This window comes from Schistocerca gregaria, chromosome 4 (assembly GCF_023897955.1).
Source record: "Schistocerca gregaria isolate iqSchGreg1 chromosome 4, iqSchGreg1.2, whole genome shotgun sequence".
Classification (NCBI taxonomy): Eukaryota; Metazoa; Arthropoda; class Insecta; order Orthoptera; family Acrididae; genus Schistocerca; species Schistocerca gregaria.
The window spans coordinates 561,543,179-561,568,809 of NC_064923.1; positions in this window are offsets into that span (position 1 = coordinate 561,543,179).

The window sequence follows — 25,631 nt, forward strand, 5'->3', positions numbered from 1 at the left end:
ATCTCATGGACTTTCCTTAAAAATGAGACCGTATTCTGCCTGGTAAAGTAAAGAAAAAATGTACATCTCAAGTCACCACAATACGCAAAAAAACTTCATTATATGAGTAAACTATCTTTCTCAATAAAACAAATAAGTATTATAGAACCTCAAAACCAAATCTACTCTGCAATACCAAGATCTTAAAAGAAAAATTCCAAACTCAAGAAATAATATAACAGTATTACATTTTAATCAGATACTTAATAAGCAAGCTCAGAATAATATCATCTGAATTCAGACTGTTCACAGATGGCTAACCATTCCATATTGTCACAGTGCAAATATGGATGAAAAAAGCCTGTTTCTACTGTCTAATCACCTTGTCAGACTACACTTAGCAAATTCAAAGAATTTTCTTCACACAACACAAATCTTAGATCGTCAATATTCTTTAAAATTCCTTATTAAGTAGACTGATATTGAGAGCCACATTAAGGACGCATTTTATGTCCTATGCTCCCAATGTTAAATTATTGAATTTTGTGACCCATTATCCTGCAAACCTTTTAAGACACAAACTTACAAGTTTCCATAATTATGCACTTTCTAGATACACTGAACTAGAATTATTACTAAAATTGTATTGTAGGGCATGTTATCTTTTTTTAAACACTCGATTTTTGACAGAATTTTGTAAATAAATGAACATAAAAACAAAACAACTCAGGATATTTTAATTAGTTAGTTCCATATGTGTTGAATCTCACACTTGCCATGCTGTGAAAATTTCATATCTCTACCATTAGTACTTTTTTTAGAAAACGGGTTATTTATTGCAAAAAATGTAGTTCAGAGGTATTCGGTTTGAAACCTTTTCTATTACAAATTCATATACAGACTCACATTTCTGGGTCTTTTTAGCACTTGAATTGCCATGGACTATAGTCTGTGTGTTCGTCAGTGTAACAACAGCCCAGTGCTTGCCTCCTCCTGTCCTTTCTTGCTTCTTTTGTCATTTGCTGAGCAGCTAACTCTGCTTCACATACACCAAGCTCATCCAGTTCCCGCAGTCCTTTAGCTGTATTCTGTCCCATTCTTACCACTAACTTCTCCAGAACCTTAAGTCCCTCATAGTTCCCACCATTAAAAGTTGTTACAGCATTGGACACTGCTAACTTTATAGTCATAAGGCCAACAAATACATTTTAGGCACATGGCACCACACAACGTTATTGAAGGACTCATTCACATTCTGGGTCTTCCCATGTAAACACTTCTTTAGAAGATCAGGATTTGCGAAATCTCTGTAATAGTTTTGACTGCTTCCAATACTGCCAAAGGAAGAGAATGTTTACTTGAAAATTCAGGCAGGGTACCAGAAAATTCATAATTGACAATGCTCCCTAGAGCATCACTTCAGAAACATTATCATGGTTTCCTTCACTGCAAGAACAGGTGTTTTCAAGTACTTCAGAAGAAAATGCAGGTCTCATATATCTGCTACCAGCAAATTTGCGTTTCTTGAAGTTACATTTACGCTTAGACATTTTATTTATGTATAAAAAGAAATAGAAGTTAGCTTACCACAAAATAGTCAATAATCACACTACATTCAACGATAACTGCTATCAAAGGACTGATTCGTTTATTCATAAAACCAACTTCTGAGACGTAGCAGTAGGCATAAAACAAAGCAATTCACATCCTTCTAGACACTGTAGTTCCCACGATATGACTGCTGAACTGTGGCAGTATATGCGCAGCCGTGAAATTTGGCAGTCAGATATCAACATTCAAAATCGGTCTTACAATTGTCTGATTTTAATGTATTATATACCAAACTGTTGAGGAAAGTCCAAAGTACATTGTGGAGTAGAAAACAGAAAATGTCAAATTTCAACGAATTTCACACACAATGTCCCCTTAACAGATACACAGATTAGTTGAAGAGTATGATACAGTGCTGAAAGCTAAAGTAAGATAATGCACTGTAACAGCTGGGGCACCTATGCTCACCACTGCATATGTCTACCAAACTCCCTAGGATACTATTCTTTGTACACTTTAATGTTCACTACATGATGAAGACTTCATGATTTATGTGTGTTTTTGGTTTCAAGTTCCACAGTATTTGCATGTGTGATTCACCATATGCAAAAGGACCTTCATACACCAAGAAAAACTTGCTACTTAAAGACTTTCCTTTATGAGATAAATGATGCGATTTGAGCAACATCTTCTGACCTATCTTTAAACTCTGGATCTTCACTCATGACTTCTGTAACCTCTTCCCTTTCTCTGTGACTTTCTTGATGTTTTCCAGTGCTTAAATAATCATGTCACGATGTCTTAAACATCGTTTTGTCACGAAGGCTGCTAAATGTTTTATATGACCTGTTGGTGGTTTATTCTTTAGTATAAGGAGTGGAAGTAAAATTGTAGAATCATTTGCTTGTTCGTTAATAAAATTTTGGAAATCAGATAGATGCGACTCCCAATTTCTGAGTTCCCCCCCCCCCCCCCCACAATAGCAATACAATCTTCAAAATTTACCTAATTCTTTCATAATACGTTCTGAGGGGTTACAAGATGGCATAAAGTGTAATACAAATATTGGTCTAATTCTTCTACGTCTCAAAGTTTTTAGCCATATATTAGTACACAATTGTGGGCCATTATCAGAATTTAATTTCTTGACATGTCCTACTTCTTCCAGAAAATGCTTAGCGTACACTATAGAAACAGATTTTGCAGTAGTTTCCCATAAAAGTGTAAATGACACAAGTTTGTTTAGGGACAAATGAATGACCATGTTTAGATCTCGTAACAGCACCAAAAATATCAACAGCAGCCAGTTCTCTTACAGCTGGGGCACATATGCTCATCATTTCATATGTTTACCAAACCCCCTAGGATACTATTCTTTGTACACTTTAATGTTCGGAAATAGTGGTGTTCTGGGCATAACAATAGATGGTTTTACCTTTTGGTTTGCATTCTAATAAGAAGTTTTCCATATTGTTGAAGCAACATTTATCCTATAATTTAACAGCGAGAAAATATTTGTGATCACAACCATCATTTTTCTAAATGGATGAGTTTTCGCTCATAATGTAACTCGTATTCCAGTCATTGTGCCCAGCAAACATATCACATACATGAGATAAGTGATCAGTATTTCCAAAATTAGTGCATTCATTGAGATATCCAATGTGATAATTATTGAACTTACTGGTATTATTATCGCGACCGAGCCTTTCTTCGATATTAGCAGCTGTTCCTGTATCTTCCTCACGTCACGTTTATTTTGCTGACTAATGGTCATCTGCCCTTCTTTAATACGTTACTGTGACTGAAATTCTTCGGTATCAGTGGCTGAGTATCGTCTGATCATTTTCTGAATCATTGTTCGTTTTCGTCACTCTCTCGGATAATTCTTCGACACTTTTTCCAACAATCGTCAAGTGATTTTGCGTTTTTGAAACTTCAGTGTAAGTCTGTAACTGTAATGACTCGAACTTTAGAGCTAATTCCTCTATTTGAAATTCATGTTGTCACATATGTTGCCTCAACTCAACAATATTAACAGACTGTACATCGTCAAGTCTGGAACCGAGATTATTAATATTTGACTTTAGTTCCTCATGTACCTGAGTTTTCGACCATTCTGAAATTTCCTCGAATTTACGATTTAATTTGTCGTTTACCTCGTCATGAAACAATTTGAAGTTCTCTTTCTGTTTAATGCTAGATTCGTTCATCTTATCATTTATCTCGTCATAAGATTTTTTAATCTCACCAAGCAGAGCTAGAATTAATTGTGAAACATTATTACTGAAAGTGGGGAGGACAAAATCATTTTGTTCTGTAGAAGCAGAAGGAATACCCGAATCTCTCATAACAAAATCGTACTGTGTTACGATATTTGTATCACTTGAATTGCGTGTAGTTCTCTGCATGATCGGCAAATAATAGCCTATACTATGATCATTCACAGTATTGCCTAAAAGTTCCCTTACTTCATTATCCTGAGAAGAATTTTTACACCATAACTCAATATTAATACTAAAGTCTCCTAGCACGATCTCACGTCACTCGACTTCTCTCCATCAAACCCTACGTCCGACTTCTTCCAACTCCCCTCGAGAACTGCTCGCTTGCTACTACTTGCGACAGTAATATCTCAGACCCCGAGTTTATATGTGCACACAGCAGAATCATAGACATTCAACTTTCAAGTTATTTCTTTGGTATAAAGTTTAAAATTATCTGAAACATATGAAATATATGACAGAAAGAAGCAAAGAAATGAAGTGAACATTTGTCTTTCTTAGACAATACTATGATCATTCACAGTATTGCCTAAAAGTTCCCTTACTTCATTATCCTGAGAAGAATTTTTACACCATAACTCAATATTAATACTAAAGTCTCCTAGCACGATCTCACGTCACTCGACTTCTCTCCATCAAACCCTACGTCCGACTTCTTCCAACTCCCCTCGAGAACTGCTCGCTTGCTACTACTTGCGACAGTAATATCTCAGACCCCGAGTTTATATGTGCACACAGCAGAATCATAGACATTCAACTTTCAAGTTATTTCTTTGGTATAAAGTTTAAAATTATCTGAAACATATGAAATATATGACAGAAAGAAGCAAAGAAATGAAGTGAACATTTGTCTTTCTTAGATGTTTGATGAAACTATGGGCAAAATGATTAAGTGGTGCACAAACTAAGGGATGAAATATAACCAAATAGAATTCTAATTACTTACCATATTAGGCATAATAATAAACTAACATTTGACTAGTTGCATAAGGTATTCTTTGATGTGAGCCTTGGTTACTACCTAACCCACTGTTTTTCCTAACTATATGTTTGTGTTTATAGTGGTTAGGGAGAGAGATAATGTGTTTTGTTCAGAGCTGACATAGCTATGCTACTGCACATTTAACCCCACCAGAAACTGGAAGTCCAGAAGCGCACGCAGGTATGGATCCGTGAGGGGTTACAAAACGTTGTGGCAGTTCTGGAACTTTGGTTGAAAATTAATTCATTTAAAATCTGATGCATGGCTTTATATTTACATTTGCCTAACAATATAGAACAATGCCGGAGTGGCTGCATCTGCTATTCTCTCTCCCATCGTGATATGGAAATTAGTACATAGCTTGGTAGGAGAATGAAAACTTGTGACTTCCACATATTATAACTTTTAATTAACACAGTATTGGGACAGTATAAGTGCTTACATCTTTACAGCAGCAGCTCTAAAGACCAACAAGCATCAAGATCACTGAAGAAACAATTGAGGTACATAAAAAATTTAAAGCATAGCATGTCAGCTTGCTCCGATATATTCATTCCTCCCTACGATATCTATGGGTACAGCACGAATAAGAATCAGTATAAATATTTATTTATATGTGTAGGTCATTTAAAGAACCTACACAACTGCCCCCGCCCTGCTATACACTGGTGTGACCTGTATCACTGAACAACAGTATACAGTGGTTGCATTACACTATTTGCGCCTTTTTTTTACCTTAAGCTCTTGACCTGTCAGAGTACTGACACCTATATGTGTGGCGAAGTTTAGCTCATTTACTCCGGAAACACATCGTTACATAATGTACATAAATAATTTTGAAACTTCCTAATAAATTAAAAATGTGTGCCGGACCGAGACTCCAGCTCGAAGCTGTGGGGGGAGGGGGGTCGTGAGTCTTGCTTGGGGAGCTCAGGCGACAGAGCATTTGCCCGTGAAAGGCAAAGGTCCTGAGTTAGAGTCTGAGTTCGGCACAGAATCTAACTCTACCAGAAAGTTTCATATCAGAGCATACTCCGCTGCACAGTGAAAAGTTTATTCGGGAAACATCCCCCAGGCTGTGGCTAAGTCATGTCTCTGCAATAGTCTTTCTTCAAGCAGTACTAGTTCTGCAAGATTCGCAGGAGAGCTTCCGTGAAGCTTGGAAGGTAGGAGACGAGGTACTGGTAGAATTGAAGCTGTGAGGAGGAGTATTAACTCATGCTTGGGTAGTTCCTCTGTAATAAAAAAAAAACTGAGTAAAGGAGTCAACAATCAACTTTAACGGATGTCATGAGACGTCCGAACAGACCAAACGAAAAGAACAATATCGAACAAAATTTTTAAAAAAAGGGTTAGCAGAGAGCTTGCCCACAAAGGCAAAGGTCCCGAGTTCGAGTCTCGGTCTGGCACACAGTTTTAATCCGCCAGGGAGTTTCATATGAGCGCACGCTCCGCTCCAGAGTGAAAATGTCTTGTGGATATCTAATTTTGTTTAACATATACTTTACAAATTATTATTACAACTATTTACAAAATTATTAAGGGTTGCAACAGGTGCATTTGAATTCAGAGTCTGGAGTATGAGTATTGGAGTCTAACCTCTGCTATTGAGACATTGTCCAGAGAGTGCACCACACGTGCCGTATGCTGCACATGCACTTGAGTTGGTTTACAGTGTAGTTAAGCTGAGCTGTGCATGAGTATGCTACAGTTTCACTAATTTAGCCGAAATCAGTAAAAGTGCTCATTTCATTGTTGCAACGTGTTGTGCTGAGCCTCACGCTTAGTGGAACCATCGATGCTATGGCGCAGAGGTTCATCATTTACGGCCCAGGCATTCGTTCCTGTCATAAGACACGTGTTTTAGTGGTTGAAGCAGGCTCAATGGGATGAAGGTAAGTCTCCAATTCGTTTCCATTCTTCTATGTGGTAGAGTGTCTTGTTGATACCCGAGTGCACTGAGGATACAAATGTTTATTACTGCCCAGCACTGGCACACGTTTTTACGGGAACACACGGAATTATTGGTTTCAACCTTCACAAAATGTTCGTAGCACATTTACAGTTCACAATGCAGTCCCGGAAAACATATTCGGCTTTACTTTGCGTCATGTACACAGTTTTTACATTTCATCATAGTTACGGATACCTAAGTATTTACATTTTAAAATATATTGACACGCCGGGTTTGTGTATTTCTTACTCCATACATATACATTATCATATGGCATTTACATTTCTTTACATATATATTGCACAAAAATTCACATAAACACTATACAGAAATTATACGTACAAGACAATTAACATTACATATAATTCTTGTGTTTTTATGTCATGTAACATTTTTACTCTACTACTAAAATCCTTCATTCACCATGAGAGAACTATTGAGTGCATCATTTCTTGACTTCCTACTCGTGTTAACCCACTTACTTCGTGTTTACTGTCTACTGATACATTCTGAAAGTACAATATAGTGTTATACAAGTGTCATCGACTGTAAATAGTGTACTTCAGTGTCGGTGACTCATACTCCCTTTTCCCACATGATATCACTGTAGTGTATTCTGTTGTGCATGAAAATGTCTCTACTAGAATTGTGCCAATAAACAAGTGTAAAACAATGTTGAGAGAACTTGTGTTCATGTGCAAATTTACTGTAATAACTCTTGCTTGTAATGCTTGGTCTGACCCCCTTTCATTTGGTAACACAAGAACTAAGCTCCACCTTTTTATCTGGTGTACTGTAGCTTTTTCATACACACTTATACTATCGCACTCACACATATTTTTATTTTACTTATTTTCGGTGAGGCCGTTTTTTTTGGTACCAAACACCTAACTGTTGTGTTCCCTATTTTACCTAGGACGCGACTCTGCATCGTTCACTGGAAGGACGCTTAAATACTAACCTAAAACCAAGTGCATAGTGGCTCGCTGGCTGCTAATACATCTCACTTTCAATATTCATATACTCAGTTTCTATTAGTAAGCAGTTCAAATAGGTTCAAATGGCTCTGAGCACTATTGGGGCCGGCTGCGGTGGTCTCGCGGTTAAGGCGCTCAGTCCGGAACCGCTCGACTGCTACGGTCGCAGGTTCGAATCCTGCCTCGGGCATGGATGTGTGTGATGTCCTTATGTTAGTTAGGTTTAAGTAGTTCTAAGTTCTAGGGGACTGATGACCACAGATGTAAGTCCCATAGTGCTCAGAGCCATTTGAACCATTTGAACCACTATTGCACTTAACATCTGAGGTGATCAGACCCCTAGACTAAAAACTACTTAAACCTAACTATTCTAGGGACAGCACACACATCCATGCCGGACTACAGCGCCTAGAACCGCTCGGCCACAACGGCTGGCTGTAAGCAGTTCACTCTTTATCAGTTCTTTTTATGAGTTGTAAGAACACACATATTCGTGCTGATGTTGTCGTTTTGACTTACCATTCTGCAACTGAAAGAAAAATGTTGCTGTAGGCGAAGCACAATCCTATCCCTCACAGCACATTCAACACTTAATTTATGTTCCTTCATTCTTCATGTAGATATCCCCTTCCGTGTAGTGTGTAAATAACTGTTTGTATAAAAGTAAATAGCTTATACATAGTATCAAAGTGTGTAGCTAGTTTTCTGTAAACAGTGTTTACTTCATCCTCTGTATATGTATGCCTTAGCTTAGCTATTCCTAATTTCTTAATCTTAGTTTACTTCTGTAGCGTAGACGTTTTATTTCCTTAGTAGTCAATCCATATTACAAAGTTTTATCTAAGTGTAGACTGCTTGGCGTTTCTTTGCTAAGCTACGAGCAACGTCTGTCGGCGATCCGTCGGCTTACCATGTGCTGTGTGCATGTGAAGAGGTTGTTAACCTTAAAGCTAGCTACTGCACGTGTACAGTTCTGTCCTGACTCCGCCACTTCCATGCGCTACATCTCAATCTCACGCGCACTGTGTGTTTAAACAACACAGTGTCTAATAATTTCTAGTGCTTGGTGAGGGTAAAGTTTCCTGAGCTTCTCTGGCTCGTAACCTTATAATCAAAATCTTACATTACTAAAACTTACATCCTAATAAGGCAACACACATGAAACAGGGAAAATGAAATCTTTCCATAATGCTAAACATCAATCGTAATAAGTATTTTCAAATGGACAGTATGTTATGTCGTATATACACGTACATACCTTGCTCCAAGCGGTGCTTGATCAGTGTCAGATTCTGTTTAGTGCACAAATTCATGTAAATCTTTGTTGGGTAGTGCCCTTTTTCCTTACCACTGTTTTCCTTTTCCTGACCACTGTTTTCCTTTCCCTTGTGGATATGGTCCAGCCGCATACAAGGAAATTATTTCCAGGGTCTTTTATGCAATATCAGATCTACTTCAATTAGTTTTGACTTATTTGTATGCTTAGCCTTCTGACACGCAACACATTTTCGTATTATGTTGTAACCTCCCAAAAGTAAAAAATATAATTATATAATTCACATTCAATGTAACTACCCAACAGTTTATTATTCCATAACCTCTCAATAATAACGTGAATAACCTCCCAATAAAAAATGTGACTCATATACAACCTTTCAATAATTAACTGACTGAATCTAAACTGGTAATTTTAGACATCAGCAGTGCTGCATCATGGCCCTGAAAGATCATACTGAATAAATTGTAAATTCTTACCTCAATGAAGTCGGCAGATAATGTGTATATATCTGCTCCTATAAGAAATTTTTCTGGCACAGCCCAGAGCAATGCTGGACAATAGATTTGTCATGTATAAAAAGAAACAACTGATTTTTATTTACAATAATCGGGATGACCATGGATTGGAGAAATTTGTAAATTCTTTAAATTGAGATGAATGATTGCCAAAAGTTAATTTTTATAAGAAAGATTATTATTACGAGATTTTTAAAAACATTTACATGGGACATGATATAACAATAGTGCATATACGTCAGGCTGCTTTTACCTTGTACTACATCGCTCAGGCACCGTCATCACTCCCCACGACAGGCCCAGCCAACTCCATACACCAGACTGCTAGCTACTACTTACTCCTACAAACACAGTTCCTACTGCAGTCAACACTACTCTCTGGTCTGAGATTCTCTTATAGCTTACATATTGCAGGCAGCACGTGAGCAATCCATTGAAATTACATCTGCTCGAGTGCACTAGTGACAAATTCCTTAGTCATGGACCTGTTACAATGTGCAGAAATTTTCGTCTTAAATCTGGATAGTAATAATAAGTGCGTGGCTTACTAAGACATTTGGAGACGCCATGGTGTCTCCAAACATTGTAAGTGTATAATATAAAGTCGTGAACACCATCCTATGGTAAAGAAACACACCACTAACACTGTCCTGGGTGAATTCCGTGAAACAGTACGCCTTGGTAAATTATAAAAAGAATTTCAACTTGTCATCATTGTTCTGCAGCAGTTTGTCATCTGGAATCCTTCTGCCGTACATGCTCCATGCTTTTACACATCCTAGCTTAGTATGGCTGTTGTGTTTTATCTTTCACCAACAAAACCTTGATTTCTGAATTGTTCCTCACGAATTCGTCTAGACGTTGTGGAAGCTTTGAGAAGGCATCAGCAATTACATTTTGATTACCTTTGAAATAACCAAATTCAAAATCAAATTCCTGTAAATATATACAACACCTAGAAATCATCCCAAATAAATACATACACCCCCTAGCAACCATCCTGTATATGGGTTTACAAGTATGAAGGAAGGACAAAGACGGATCGTCGCAATACACCTTGGCATGTTTTCCCCACAATTAACATTCGAACTTTTTGAACGGCAATATTACCGCGACAACTTCTAATTCGGTGATGGAATAAACTCGTCCAGCTTCAGACAGGGTCCTACTAGCAAAACTAGTTGCCTTGGGGGTAAGCACCCCATTCGTGTCAGTAATTTGGAATAAACAAGCTCCCAGGAACATGGATGATGTGTCTATACACAGACAAAAATCCTGCATCATGTTAGGATGATTTAAGATATTGACATTCAAAAGAGCTTGTTTAATGTTGCGAAATCAGTTTGCCGAAATCATTTGCCTTAACTGATTTAGGGAAACCAGGGGAAACCTATATCAGGGAGGCCAGACACAGGTTGAACTGTCGTCCTCTCTAATCCGAGCCCAGTGTGCTAACCACTGTGTCACCTCGCTCGGTAAAGGAGTAATAAGATTTTTACATAGTTGTACATTTGGTCTACACATATAGTGTAACGGTAGCAACAGATTTCTATGTGTATAAAGAGCCAAGAAAATGAATGGCATCATGGTTTTACAATAATGAATTACGGAAGCATCAGAAATTTAAATAATTTAAAACAGTGTACAATAACAGGTATGAGAAGAAACTTTCATTATATGTGTACACAATGAGCTATAGAAAATTCTAAATCCATACAAATAAATGTTTATGCATATAAGGATAGTGATCACACACAAGAAACAAACATAAGAGGACAGTGGTGACACACAGATAAGGAGAATGTGTGTTGGTTCTTGAAATGGCCTGCACACATAAATAAATACTTCTAATGTTCCCACCCAGCAAAGATATCGTAGGGAGGCATGATTATATAGCACAAAGCTGACAGTTAATTGAAAGTTGTACTATCAATTTTTTATGTAACTCAATAGTTTTTTTCACTGATCATGGTATCTGATGTCTTTTGAGCCAATGTAATAAAGACATCTGTACTTGTACTCTCCCAATATTGTGTTAGTTAAAAGTTACAATATGTAGAAATGGCAAGTTTTCATTCTCCTACCAGGCTACCTACTAATCTCCATGTCCTGATGCGAGGGAATTTGCATTTTTAAATGGACCTTTCTGGAGAAGAGAGAATAGCCGACGCAGTCACACCATCATTCTTCTACATCGTTGGGAAGATGAGGTAAATATCAAGCTATTCTTCAGAATGGAAAGCAATTAATTTTCAACCAATGTTCCAGAACTTCCATAACATTTTTAAACCACATGCATCCATTTTGAAGCTGGTACATACTTATTTCTAAACTTGTGTATGTTTGTAATTATTGTCTGATCTGCTAAAACATGTACGCAGATGTGTGACCTTGAATCTCTGACAATAATAGAATTCTGATTGATAAAAAAACAGAAATTAATTACCCTTTGTAAAACTCATAAAGGAATCAGTTCTCAAGTATCTGACTGCGAGTTTTAACATATTCTGTAACAACTCTGGACAACTGGTCTGCAATGCTTCTGTACACAACAGACAACTTACCTCATCTTGCATCTGCAACGGCATGATCAGCAAAATATTCCAAAAGCAAAACTGCGATCCATAGAGAGTGCAATGCATGGTCATAACTGCAATAACTACTGCCATATTTTTATAGAGAAATTGAATGATCAGGAATGGTTTGCTCAACAAGCCTAAAGTGGTGTAAAAAATGAAAGAAACCAATAAAGACTTTAATTTACAATATTCGCAAAATAGATTATTTAAACACTGACAAACCTTTCACAGAGCTTAATTATTCCATAATGTCTACACTCAATAAACACGTCTCTGGCAACAACAACTGTACGAATACTACTCTCAATTATCCATACACAAATCTGACAAAATCCGTCCAGTACACAAGCAAGCAATGACTATGTGCAATAAAGTGGCAAATTACCAAACATCCTCGATTACTACCAAGATCTCCTTCGGTGCTACTTACATGCTCACGGCAGGCTGCGACCTCTCATATTGCGCGGCTTCTCTCCCTCGCAAGCTGCATCCGATCACTACCGGCTCTTCTCAACCAATGTTGCCAACAGTATATAACCAAGCAGATTGAGAGTAAAAAAGACTAAAAATGCCTTAAAAGAACTAGATTCTAAATTTTTATTCAGAAGCACAGTAATGACTGGCAGCCCCGATTCTTTCTTTGAAGAACAGAACGAATCCCTAATATGGTGTTTATCATATATGTAGGCATTCGATTCCTTATCTTCGTTTTGACGAGATTCAACTGGCTGGATATTCTTTCTACTTCGTCGTTGGACCAAGAAACTACTAGCCTAGCTAACGGAAACTCTGCAAGTTCTTTAAAAGGATTTTCACTGCTGGAGTCACGATAACTGACAACCTCACACCAGAAATCGACAGATTTGTTAATGGTATCCCACTGGACGACGGTAATTTTTTGCCACTGTTATTCAATTATTGTAATTGTATCGTTCTAACAGGGGAATTGGGTTATTTTACCATTAGAAGCGCCTTTGAAACTGCAAGAAGAGATCATTTCCTCAATACTTCAATATCATCAGGCAATCTTTCCTTTTGTACCTTCATCTATTCCGCGATCACATCTACATACCCCTTGCGTTCCTCGACTAGTTTCTGTATGAGGGTACTGTTTAGATCTAGCAAGCTGGCCTCAGTTCTATCCTTCCTTAATATCTTTATCTAGTAGTTCCTGCTTCTTTCTCATGAACTGAGTATTTAAACTTATGCTACTGAGTTGCAATGACAGGTCTTGCACCTGTTCAGGCAGAGCTTCGTACGGTGTTTGCAACTTGTCAACGGTACCTGCGAGTGTATTTATATTCTGGCACATTTGTGAGTGCTCCTGCTGCATTTTTGTCTGAGCCTCAGATACCTCCTTCACCTTTTCTGCAAACTGTTCTGGTGCCTCGCCTACTGATGACACTTTCTGTCTTAAATTATTTGTATATTGTGTCAAATCAGTGGGAAATTGTGTTTTTAGATCATTCTCCAACAAGTTTCTCAATAAATCATTTGAATAATGATCGCTAGCACTTTTGTGCCAAGTCATTGAACTGTTGTGTTATGTTAGTTCTGAAGGCATTGTAAGAAGGCTGTTTAGGTTTTTATATTGGTAACGCCACATAGCGCTCTGTATGAAAATCACTGGCTGTGCTGTGTGCAGTCTGTGGCTGGGTGGCATTGTTGTAATATTCGCTATTGTAGTGTTTGGCTGTTGGCTGTTAACAGCACGTAGCGTTGCGCAGTTGGAGCTGAGCCGCCAGCAGTGGTGGATGTGGGGAAGTGAGATGGCGGATTTTTGAGAGCAGATGATCTGGATGTGTGTCCATCAGAAACAGAACATTTGTATGAATGGATGTCATGAACTGCTATATTTACTATGACTTTTGAACACTATTAAGGTAAATACATTGTTGGTTCTTTATCAAAATCTTTCATTTGCTAACTATGCCTATCAGTATTTAGTGCCTTCAGTAGTTAGAATCTTTTATTTAGCTGGCAGTAGTGGCGCTCGCTTTATTGCAGTAGTTCGAGTAATGAAGATTTTTGTGAGGTAAGTGATTTAGGATTATTGAAAGTCAGATTGTGTTGTGCTAAAAATATTGTGTCAGTTTAGTGTTGATCAGAATAGGTAAAGAGCGAAATGTCTGAGTACATTCAGTTCTGCTCTCCTGTTTGAAGATCAAATAATGTAAGAGGTTTATCAGCACAGTAATTCATTAATTTTCCTATGGGGACGTTACAGCAGCAAAAGTTTACTTTTGCAGTTCAAGTAATTCCTGTTGTTGATCGGTCTGTTGTTTTGTAAAACCATTAAATTATTCATCGTTGGTTTGCATAAGTGTTTGATTTTGCTCATTAAGAGTCTAAAATGTTCTTCCTTGAACTCGTTCTTGAAATCACTGAAGCCTTGTTTAAATAACTGTTGTAACATATGCATCATGAACGGGGTTTCCGGAGTGCGCAATGCGCCCGGACCAAACACATGTGTGTTACATGTAAGTGTGGCACGCAAAGAGTGATTTAATAAGTCCACACTGTCATCTGTACCATTTTCACCTGGGGAAAATATACTCCCTGGAGAAAATTTTGACTATGTCTCATCTACTGTCATCATGGTATCATTTCGAGTGATAATGTTACTATCATCTGTGTCTATGTTAATTAAAAATGTAATTGGTTGTCGTCACTGCAACCAATATTTCCAGTTCCGATTTCATTTGTTGCCACGTCCATGTCGACGACATCTTGGGACTGGCTATCCTGCAACGGACTGGCAACAATGTGCCTATTATGTGTACTCATTTCTTGATACTTTTACGAAATGAGAAAATAAATGAATACCTTTGAACATGAAATATTCTGTTTGTAAGGATACCACTATAGAAACCTGTTCAGTGGTTCCTCGCTAAAATTTATCAAAATACGTTGTTGATGTGACCCAATTGTATGCACATATTTCTCCCTAAAATTAATTCTCTGTCCAAATGTCTACGTATTTTACGAGAATGCTTCAATTTGGGAATCGGATTAGAGAAGATACTACGATCACTATTGACAGAGACGCTGCTAAGTGCACTCATGCCTGCAATAGAGTGTGTGTTTTCCTATCTTTTTGCCGGCTTTCTTGCTTCTTCAGTCATTAATTCTCCAATTGATTATGTTTAATCTTTTGCACTTGATTTCTATCCCCATTGCGATAATATAGTATCCCAATCATGAAATAGATATAGACAACTATTAGTATAACAAAAACCTTACCAAATTAAATATGTAATTATTTTAAATTATTACAAACGTGCTTACTCTTTTCTGATGGAGACGTTCTAGTATAGACCGCCAGATGTAGTGGACAGGGAGAGAGATAAATGGTAATGCACATTTAGCCGCACCAGAAGTTGTAAGTCTAGAACCGCTCGCAGATATTGCAAAGTTGACCAGTGATTCTGCTGGTGTGCATACACAAACTCCAGAGTCTGAGATATTATTAACGCGAATAGTAGCGAGCGAACAGTTGTTGAGAACAATGTTGCCAATTTAGTTGTTTCCCAATCAGATCTAGTTTTTTTGAAAGGCCATCTGGTTGGAAAATTTAAGATTTGGTTGCTAGTGGGAAATTTAGTATTTTAAAAATATTATCTGGTTGAATTTTTAATACAAGTTTATCTTGTTCATTCTAGTTCATTTCAGTATGCTCAACAGGTTACAAAAGAAATTACTTTCTTGCAATTGCTTATACTATAAAATCTGTTAAGAAACATGTTCGCTCGAAAGGCTGCTTTCTAGCTACCGCACATGCGCAGAGCGGAAGTCGCATTCGAAGTGCATTGGTCCCAAATCTGACTACTTGAAGTGGGGCGCCAGCTGTTTGAAGAGCGACTAGCAAGTAGCATCAAGTAGCCAGATGCTATCTGAGGAAAATTTTCTGGCGCTGTCAAGCTGCCAGTATCGTGCATGCACAGAGTTAGGTGGCAGCGTTTTTTGGATTGTCTTTCAATGGCCGATCGCATTAGTTCACTGTTTGTGGATCTTCGATAATTGCAAGGTAAGCACTTCATTTGTTCTTACGTTTCATTTTTATTTATTCCTATAAAATCACCTGTACAAGTTCAGCTGTTCGTCGCTCGGTGTCAGTCGATCAGTAAAATGCGTTTGAAGAGCCCAGACACCAAGCATGGGCTCTTGATGTCAACGTTGATGAGCATGCACAGCAGTGCCTGTCTGCTGGCTTCCTGGCAGTGAATGACCGTAGGCTTAATTGCTAGTGGTACTCAACAATGTAAATAACGAGTGCAAGAAGTACTTAAGTACGGAGATCTCATACTTTATTTTGTAAAATTATTTTAAATGTATGAAAAATTGAAATGATAATTTAACTAACTTCAATAATGCGTGATACATATAATATGTCTATTATATATTCCCACTGTCGAGGACCGAGCAGCTGAACAAATGTTGTTATTTAGTTAATGTCGAGTTCGGGTCATAAGTGGCAGTGCTTAGTGCTTGTTCTTGTAGTCAGAGTGATTGATTATAGTTCTGTTAAAATGGGTAAAGTTAAACCTCAATACGCCCAAAAGCCTAGGGAAGCATGGCTAAAAAATCCGAAATTTGTCCAATGGTTATCACAAACTGCAGGAGATAAAACAAAGGCACTCTGTAAAGTGTGTCACTGTATTGTAAGAGCTCGGTTAGCGGATACAGAAAATAATGCAGAAACAACAAAAAACGTAAATCTGCAGTTTCTTGCTTTTCCTCCCAAAGACGGGTGAAAGTTAATTTTAAACCCGTTCAGGTTTCTGTAGGACGTTACGAAGCTGAAGGGTCACTCGCCCTCTTTATGTCCACACATGTCGTGTGATCACATAGGAGAAATGTGTAAAAACAGGTTCAAAGACAGTCTTATTGCAAGCCAAATTAAGTTACATTGTACAAAGTGTAGTGCTATTATCAAGAATGTTCTTGGGCCGTATTTTTGCGAACGATCTGAGAAGTAATGTTGATGATAGCATGTACAGTATTTTAATTGACGAATCAACTGATATCAGTGTCACTAAACTTCTAGCAATTGGCATAATTCATCGTAGTAAAACATCTTACAAGACTGTAACGACAGTTCTTACACTAGTCGAATTTGGGAAATGCAATGCTGAGACTATTGTATCAGCTATTAAAGCGGCAATGAAAGAAGTTGATTTAGGTTTTAAGAAATTTGCAGAGAATAAGCACAGATAATGCTAGTCGAATAGTAGGCATTAGTAACGGAGTGTATGAAACACTTAAAAGGGAGAGTTTGCATTTGGTACTTATAAGGTGTGTCTGTCATTCCATCAGATGACAACCTTTGCAGCAATTGCAGAATGTCTTTCAAAAAATTTGGTCTTTTTGATTAGGGAAACTTACAACTAGTTTTCTCAATGTTCTTCATGACGGCTCTTTTACCGCCAGATTTTCTCAGTGCTAAATGATGGGGAGGAGCCACTGTAAATCTTCCTTGCTTGTGACATGAGATGGTTATCTATTGAACCTGTGGTATGTAGAATAATTGATAAATGGCTCGAATTAAAAACTTATTTTGAAATTGTTAGGCAAACCCAAAAATGCTACACAGTTGGACTGCTCTATTCGATGCTAGTGACGAAATCCATTTAGTGTATTTGCTATTTTTAAACATGTCCTTTCAAGTCTCCAGAGAGTCAATAAGGAATTCGAGTCAAATGGTGTTTCCCCATGCAAGTTATTAGATGACCTGGTAATTCTTATTCAATCTCTTCTTAAGCAAGTTGTCATTCCCACCTATCCCGTTCAGAGAAAATATCTTGACAATGATTTCGAAAATCACCTAGATTCAAAGTCGTATCTTGGTTACTTGTTTGAACAAAAGAATCAGAAATTAGAAACAAGAGAAAAATGTATAAAATTTGTTTCTTTACTTGACAAACAATTACAGGAAAGATTACATGATAATATTGAAGTATTGAGGAAATGATCTCTTCTTGCAGTTTCAAAGGTGCTTCTAATGGTAAAATAACCCAATTCCCCTGTTAGAACGATACAATTACAATAATTGAATAACAGTGGCAAAAAATTACCGTCGTCCAGTGGGATACCATTAACAAATCTGTCGATTTCTGGTGTGAGGTTGTCAGTTATCGTGACTCCAGCAGTGAAAATCCTTTTAAAGAACTTGCAGAGTTTCCGTTAGCTAGGCTAGTAGTTTCTTGGTCCAACGACGAAGTAGAAAGAATATCCAGCCAGTTGAATCTCGTCAAAACGAAGATAAGGAATCGAATGCCTACATATATGATAAACACCATATTAGGGATTCGTTCTGTTCTTCAAAGAAAGAATCGGGGCTGCCAGTCATTACTGTGCTTCTGAATAAAAATTTAGAATCTAGTTCTTTTAAGGCATTTTTAGTCTTTTTTACTCTCAATCTGCTTGGTTATATACTGTTGGCAACATTGGTTGAGAAGAGCCGGTAGTGATCGGATGCAGCTTGCGAGGGAGAGAAGCCGCGCAATATGAGAGGTCGCAGCCTGCCGTGAGCATGTAAGTAGCACCGAAGGAGATCTTGGTAGTAATCGAGGATGTTTGGTAATTTGCCACTTTATTGCACATAGTCATTGCTTGCTTGTGTACTGGACGGATTTTGTCAGATTTGTGTATGGATAATTGAGAGTAGTATTCGTACAGTTGTTGTTGCCAGAGACGTGTTTATTGAGTGTAGACATTATGGAATAATTAAGCTCTGTGAAAGGTTTGTCAGTGTTTAAATAATCTATTTTGCGAATATTGTAAATTAAAGTCTTTATTGGTTTCTTTCATTTTTTACACCACTTTAGGCTTGTTGAGCAAACCATTCCTGATCATTCAATTTCTCTATAAAAATATGGCAGTAGTTATTGCAGTTATGACCATGCATTGCACTCTCTATGGATCGCAGTTTTGCTTTTGGAATATTTTGCTGATCATGCCGTTGCAGATGCAAGATGAGGTAAGTTGTCTGTTGTGTACAGAAGCATTGCAGACCAGTTGTCCAGAGTTGTTACAGAATATGTTAAAACTCGCAGTCAGATACTTGAGAACTGATTCCTTTATGAGTTTTACAAAGGGTAATTAATTTCTGTTTTTTTATCAATCAGAATTCTATTATTGTCAGAGATTCAAGGTCACACATCTGCGTACATGTTTTAGCAGATCAGACAATAATTACAAACATACACAAGTTTAGAAATAAGTATGTACCAGCTTCAAAATGGATGCATGTGGTTTAAAAATGTTATGGAAGTTCTGGAACATTGGTTGAAAATTAATTGCTTTCCATTCTGAAGAATAGCTTGATATTTACCTCATCTTCCCAACGATGTAGAAGAATGATGGTGTGACTGCGTCGGCTATTCTCTCTTCTCCAGAAAGGTCCATTTAAAAATGCAAATTCCCTCGCATCAGGACATGGAGATTAGTAGGTAGCCTGGTAGGAGAATGAAAACTTGCCATTTCTACATATTGTAACTTTTAACTAACACAATATTGGGAGAGTACAAGTACAGATGTCTTTATTACATTGGCTCAAAAGACATCAGATACCATGATCAGTGAAAAAAACTATTGAGTTACATAAAAAATTGATAGTACAACTTTCAATTAACTGTCAGCTTTGTGCTATATAATCATGCCTCCCTACGATATCTTTGCTGGGTGGGAACATTAGAAGTATTTATTTATGTGTGCAGGCCATTTCAAGAACCAACACACATTCTCCTTATCTGTGTGTCACCACTGTCCTCTTATGTTTGTTTCTTGTGTGTGATCACTATCCTTATATGCATAAACATTTATTTGTATGGATTTAGAATTTTCTATAGCTCATTGTGTACACATATAATGAAAGTTTCTTCTCATACCTGTTATTGTACACTGTTTTAAATTATTTAAATTTCTGATGCTTCCGTAATTCATTATTGTAAAACCATGATGCCATTCATTTTCTTGGCTCTTTATACACATAGAAATCTGTTGCTACCGTTACACTATATGTGTAGACCAAATGTACAACTATGTAAAAATCTTATTACTCCTTTACCGAGCGAGGTGACACAGTGGTTAGCACACTGGGCTCGGATTAGAGAGGACGACAGTTCAACCTGTGTCTGGCCTCCCTGATATAGGTTTCCCCTGGTTTCCCTAAATCAGTTAAGACAAATGATGGGATGGTTCCTTTGAAAGGGCACAGCTGCCTTGCTTTCCTATCTTTCAATAATCCTGTGGGACCAATGACCTCGCTGTTTATTCTCATCCCCCAAATCAACGAACCAACCTTATTACTTCTTTCTTGATGCATGTAGCTGTATATTGTAAATTTAACAAATTGTAACTGATTGACCACTAACCACAAATTATTAAGGCCTACTAGGGCAGAAGAAATACGTGTACTGGTTATCTATTGAAATATTCCCAGCCAAATGCAACATACTTTACTTATACAAGCTGCATCTGACTTTTATAATGCTCTCTCTGATACTGCAAGATGGACCTATAGCTTGCTTCAAGCAGATACAATTACACATTTGATTCTTTGTGCATGTGTGATGTTGTCAATCGAGAACTGTTCTTACTCTCACTGAGTCTGTTTCCACATAACTTCCCATAAGAGTGACATAATTGCAATGAGCTCGAAAAAGTTTGGTCGTTTGTGACAAGGACACTCTTCTATCTACTTCCATTGTGTAAATTACTACTACCATATGTGACTGCGCTTCACAAATGTAGACCTTGTGTGATAGATACACTGTAACCTACTTCCTGTCTGCTGCAAAAACAATGTAGATCGCCAATATGACCTACTAAAATACAAAATGTGACATTTACTTTCAAAATGGCCATGTGCAGACGATTCTCAAAGACGCCATGAAATGGGATAATCTACCTGTGGTGAAATCTGTTGATTACTTGAGTCACATGTTATTGAATTTTGTAAGTAGTTTTTACTTATAGTTCTTTGACTTGTATTCTTCTAAACATATTTTTCTCTTTGTATTTGTAACATGTTTTGTATGTTCCTATACAAAATGTTTATAACTTTGTCTTCATCCCATTCCTATCTGAAATACCCCTCTCAAAAAATTTTACTCGGGGAAGGTGGAGTATATGTACACTGGGTATGTCATTTTGATTTTTGTAAGTCATCGACGTGCATGCCAGGTTATTTTACTGTTCAAAAATCTTTGGTTTTGTTGTGGCATAGTCTTTGCCTCTGTGCAGTCTAACACATTCTTGGTTGAAGTGTGGTAGCGATGGATGCATTTAGTAGTGCTGTGTTGACTTGTGATGGTAGCTGTTAGCTGAAGAAAGATTTATTGTAATGTGAAGAATGCACAAAGTTTTACACTGTCTTTCTGAATACATAATTAATTCTAAGATTTTTATATTGGAATATAATGACATAGGAATAGTTACTGTCCGAAACCCAGTTTTTAAAGGTTTATCATTTTGGATTACTACAATTGCCATATGGTATCCAACAGTTTGAATATTGGTTGGAAATTTTATTTATAAATAGATATCTAGCTTAGCCACTGTCTGCTAGCTGTTTGCTGTTGTGCTTTCGAGAAATCGGCAAACAATGTTGTCAAGAAGTGGAGTAAGTAGAAATTTTGATTAGGACCAGATAATTGTTTTACTTCAGTTGCACATTTAATATAAAGACAAGTTGTATTCGGACCAATTACAGTTCAGCACAAATTAGGTTCTGTTTAGTCAAGTCTGTTTAGAAGTTTAATATGGATAACATATTGTAGGTACATAGTTTTGGTAATACATAGACTCTTATAGAGTTGGAGGTACATTTGGGTTAGATTTCTTTCAGGAACTTATTAGGGGACTCATATTTCAAAAAACCATCCATCCGCTCTTTCATCCCCTTAGAGCTGGAATTTCGGAAAATTCCTTCTCAAACAACACCTACAGTAAAAGATACACATAATCAAATTCCAAGTTTCTATCCTTAAAAGTTTGGGCTGGGCGATGGTGAGACAGTCAGTCAGTGAGGACATTGCCTTTTATATGTAGAGATTAAATGCACAGTACAAGATCTGGCTTCATACACACAAATGTATCTTCTTCTCTTTTTATCATAAGCATAGTAATTGTAAAAGGACTAATATCACATTATTTCTGCTAAGACAGAAAGCATACTCTAGCTAAAATGACCTTTCGCTTTGTATCTCTAATACCTACTGTCTACATATCTACATTTCATTTGGTAATGCATAGTATTCAGTTTTTATAGCAATTGCAAATCATGCAGCAGACGTTGCTTCATCCCAGTACCATTTGTTTAAATTTTCCTCCCTCTAGCAAGTGTCCAACTGTGAAAAATACTTATTTAGACTTCTTCCAAATCATGTGGATTCCATGTGTGAAAATAATTATAAGAACTGCAAGAACCACAAGTTAAGCTTATTACTAACATATAAGAGACGCTTAAAGTAGTAAAAGAGTTTGGGAGCAAAATAACTGATGCTGGTCGAAGTAGAGAGGATACAAAATACACGCCCGGGTTCCCGGGTTCGATTCCCGGCGGGATCAGGGATTTTCTCTGCCTCGTGATGACTGAGTGTTGTGTGATGTCCTTAGGTTAGTTAGGTTTAAGTAGTTCTAAGTTATAGGGTACTGATGACCGTACATATCTAAAGTCCCATAGTGCTCAGAGCCATTTGAACCATTTGATATAAAATGTAGATTGGCAATGGCAAGGAAAGCATTTCTGAAGAAGAGAAATTTGTTAACATCGAGTATAGATTGAAGTGTCAGGAAGTCGTTTCTGAAAGTATTTGTATGGAGTGTAGCCATGTATGGAAGTGAAACATGGACGATAAATAGTTTGGACAAGAAGAAAATAGAAGCTTTTGAAATGTGGAGCCATCTACATCTACATGACTACTCTGCAATTCACATTTAAGTGCTTGGCAGAGGGTTCATCGAACCACAATAATACTATCTCTCTACTATTCCACTCCCGAACAGCGAGCGGGAAAAACGAACACCTAAACCTTTCTGTTCGAGCTCTGGTTTCTCTTATTTTATTTTGATGATCATTCCTACCTATGTAGGTTGGGCTCAACAAAATATTTTCGCATTCGGAAGAGAAAATTGGTGACTGAAATTTCGTAAAAAGGTCTCGCCCCGACGAAAAACGTCTATGCTGTAATGACTTCCATCCCAACTCGTGTATCATATCTGCCACACTCTCTCCCCTATAACGCGATAATACAAAACGAGCTGCCCTTTTTTGCACCCTTTCGATATCCTCCGTCAATCCCACCTGGTAAGGATCCCACACCGCGCAGCAATATTCTAACAGAGGACGAACGAGTGTAGCGTAAGCTGTCTCTTTAGTGGACTTGTTGCATCTTCTAAGTGTCCTGCCAATGAAACGCAACCTTTGGCTCGCCTTCCCGACAATATTATCTATGTGGTCCTTCCAACTGAAGTTGTTCGTAATTGTAACACCCAGGTACTTAGTTGAATTGACAGCCTTGAGAATTGTACTATTTATCGAGTAATCGAATTCCAACGGATTTCTTTTGGAACTCATGTGGATCATCTCACACTTTTCGTTATTTAGCGTCAACTGCCACCTGACACACCATACAGCAATCTTTTCTAAATCGCTTTGCAGCTGATACTGGTCTTCGGATGACCTTACTAGACGGTAAATTACAGCATCATCTGCGAACAGTCTAAGAGAACTGCTCAGATTGTCACCCAGGTCATTTATATAGATCAGGAACAGTAGAGGTCCCAGGACGCTTCCCTGGGGAACACCTGATACCACTTCAGTTTTACTCGATGATTTGCCGTCTATTACTACGAACTGCGACCTTCCTGACAGGAAATCACGAATCCAGTCGCACAACTGAGACGATACCCCATAGCTCCGCAGCTTGATTAGAAGTCGCTTGTGAGGAACGGTGTCAAAAGCTTTCCGGAAATCTAGAAATACGGAATCAACTTGAGATCCCCTGTCGATAGCGGCCATTACTTCGTGCGAATAAAGAGCTAGCTGCGTTGCACAAGAGTGATGTTTTCTGAAGCCATGCTGATTACGTGTCAATAGATCGTTCCCTTCGAGGTGATTCATAATGTTTGAATACAGTATATGCTCCAAAACCCTACTGCAAACCGACGTCAATGATATAGGTCTGTAGTTAAATGGATTACTCCTACTACCCTTCTTGAACACTGGTGCGACCTGTGCAATTTTCCAATCTGTAGGTACAGATCTATCAGTGAGCGAGCGGTTGTATATGAGTGCTAAGTAGGGAGCTATAGTATCAGCGTAATCTGAAAGGAACCTAATCGGTATACAATCTGGACCTGAAGACTTGCCTGTATCAAGCAATTTGACTTGCTTCGCAACCCCTAAGGTATCTACTTCTAAGAAACTCATGCTAGCAGATGTTCGTGTTTCAAATTCTGGAATATTCCATTCGTCTTCCCTGGTGAAGGAATTTCGGAAAACTGCGTTCAATAACTCCGCTTTAGCGGCACAGTCGTCGATAACAGTACCATCGGCACTGCGCAGCGAAGGTATTGACTGCGTCTTGCCGCTTGTGTACTTTACATACGACCAGAATTTCTTCGGATTTTCTACCAAATTTCGAGCCACAGAAGAATTCTGAAGGTTAGATGGGTAGATCACATAACTAATGAGGTAATGAATAGAATTGGGGAGAAGAGGAGTTTGTGGCACAGTGTGACTAGAAGAAGGAATCGGTTGGTAGGACATATTCTGAGGCATCAAGGAATCACCAATTTAGTATTGGAGGGCAGTGTGGAGGGTAAAAATCGAAGAGGGAGACCAAGAGATGAATACACTAAGCAGATTCAGAAGGATGTAGGCTGCAGTAGGTACTGGGAGATTAAGCTTGCACAGGATAAAGTAGCATGGAGAGCTGCATCAAACCAGTCCCTGGACTGAAGACCACAACAACAACAACAGCAATCAATAATTTTTACAAACATTATCAAAAAACAGGTAACATTATCAATGTAGATACCTCGCAAGATTTATGATGGCAGTACAATCCCTTTATTTTGTTGGTTTCAGAATAGGCTAAGAACTACCAATCTTCATGACGACTCCTGATTATCTTCTGAAGACTTTTGTAAAATAGCTACCACCTATGAATCTTACAGTGTAAAAGTGAAGATTTTCGGTGAATTTTCGTATGGGTACTCTCTCCTACGTGATGTATTTGAACATGACTTAACTTCTGGTCATAATAAGTTTTTCTTAAATGTTCTTGTTCTGTAAGCACTATCTGAATTTGGCTAACTTTACCCTCACAAAGGCATTCTTCACTAGTATGCCATGGAAGTGGATCCATTCATTCATTTCATTCTTTCACATTACATACTGGTTCAGCTTGTGTGTATGATGTAGTACACAGCACCAGGTTATTTACTGTTTGTTCGAATGTTTCAAGATGCTCTACCAAACAGGTTTGTTAGCTATCTGCATAAATGCACATTTGTGGAAAA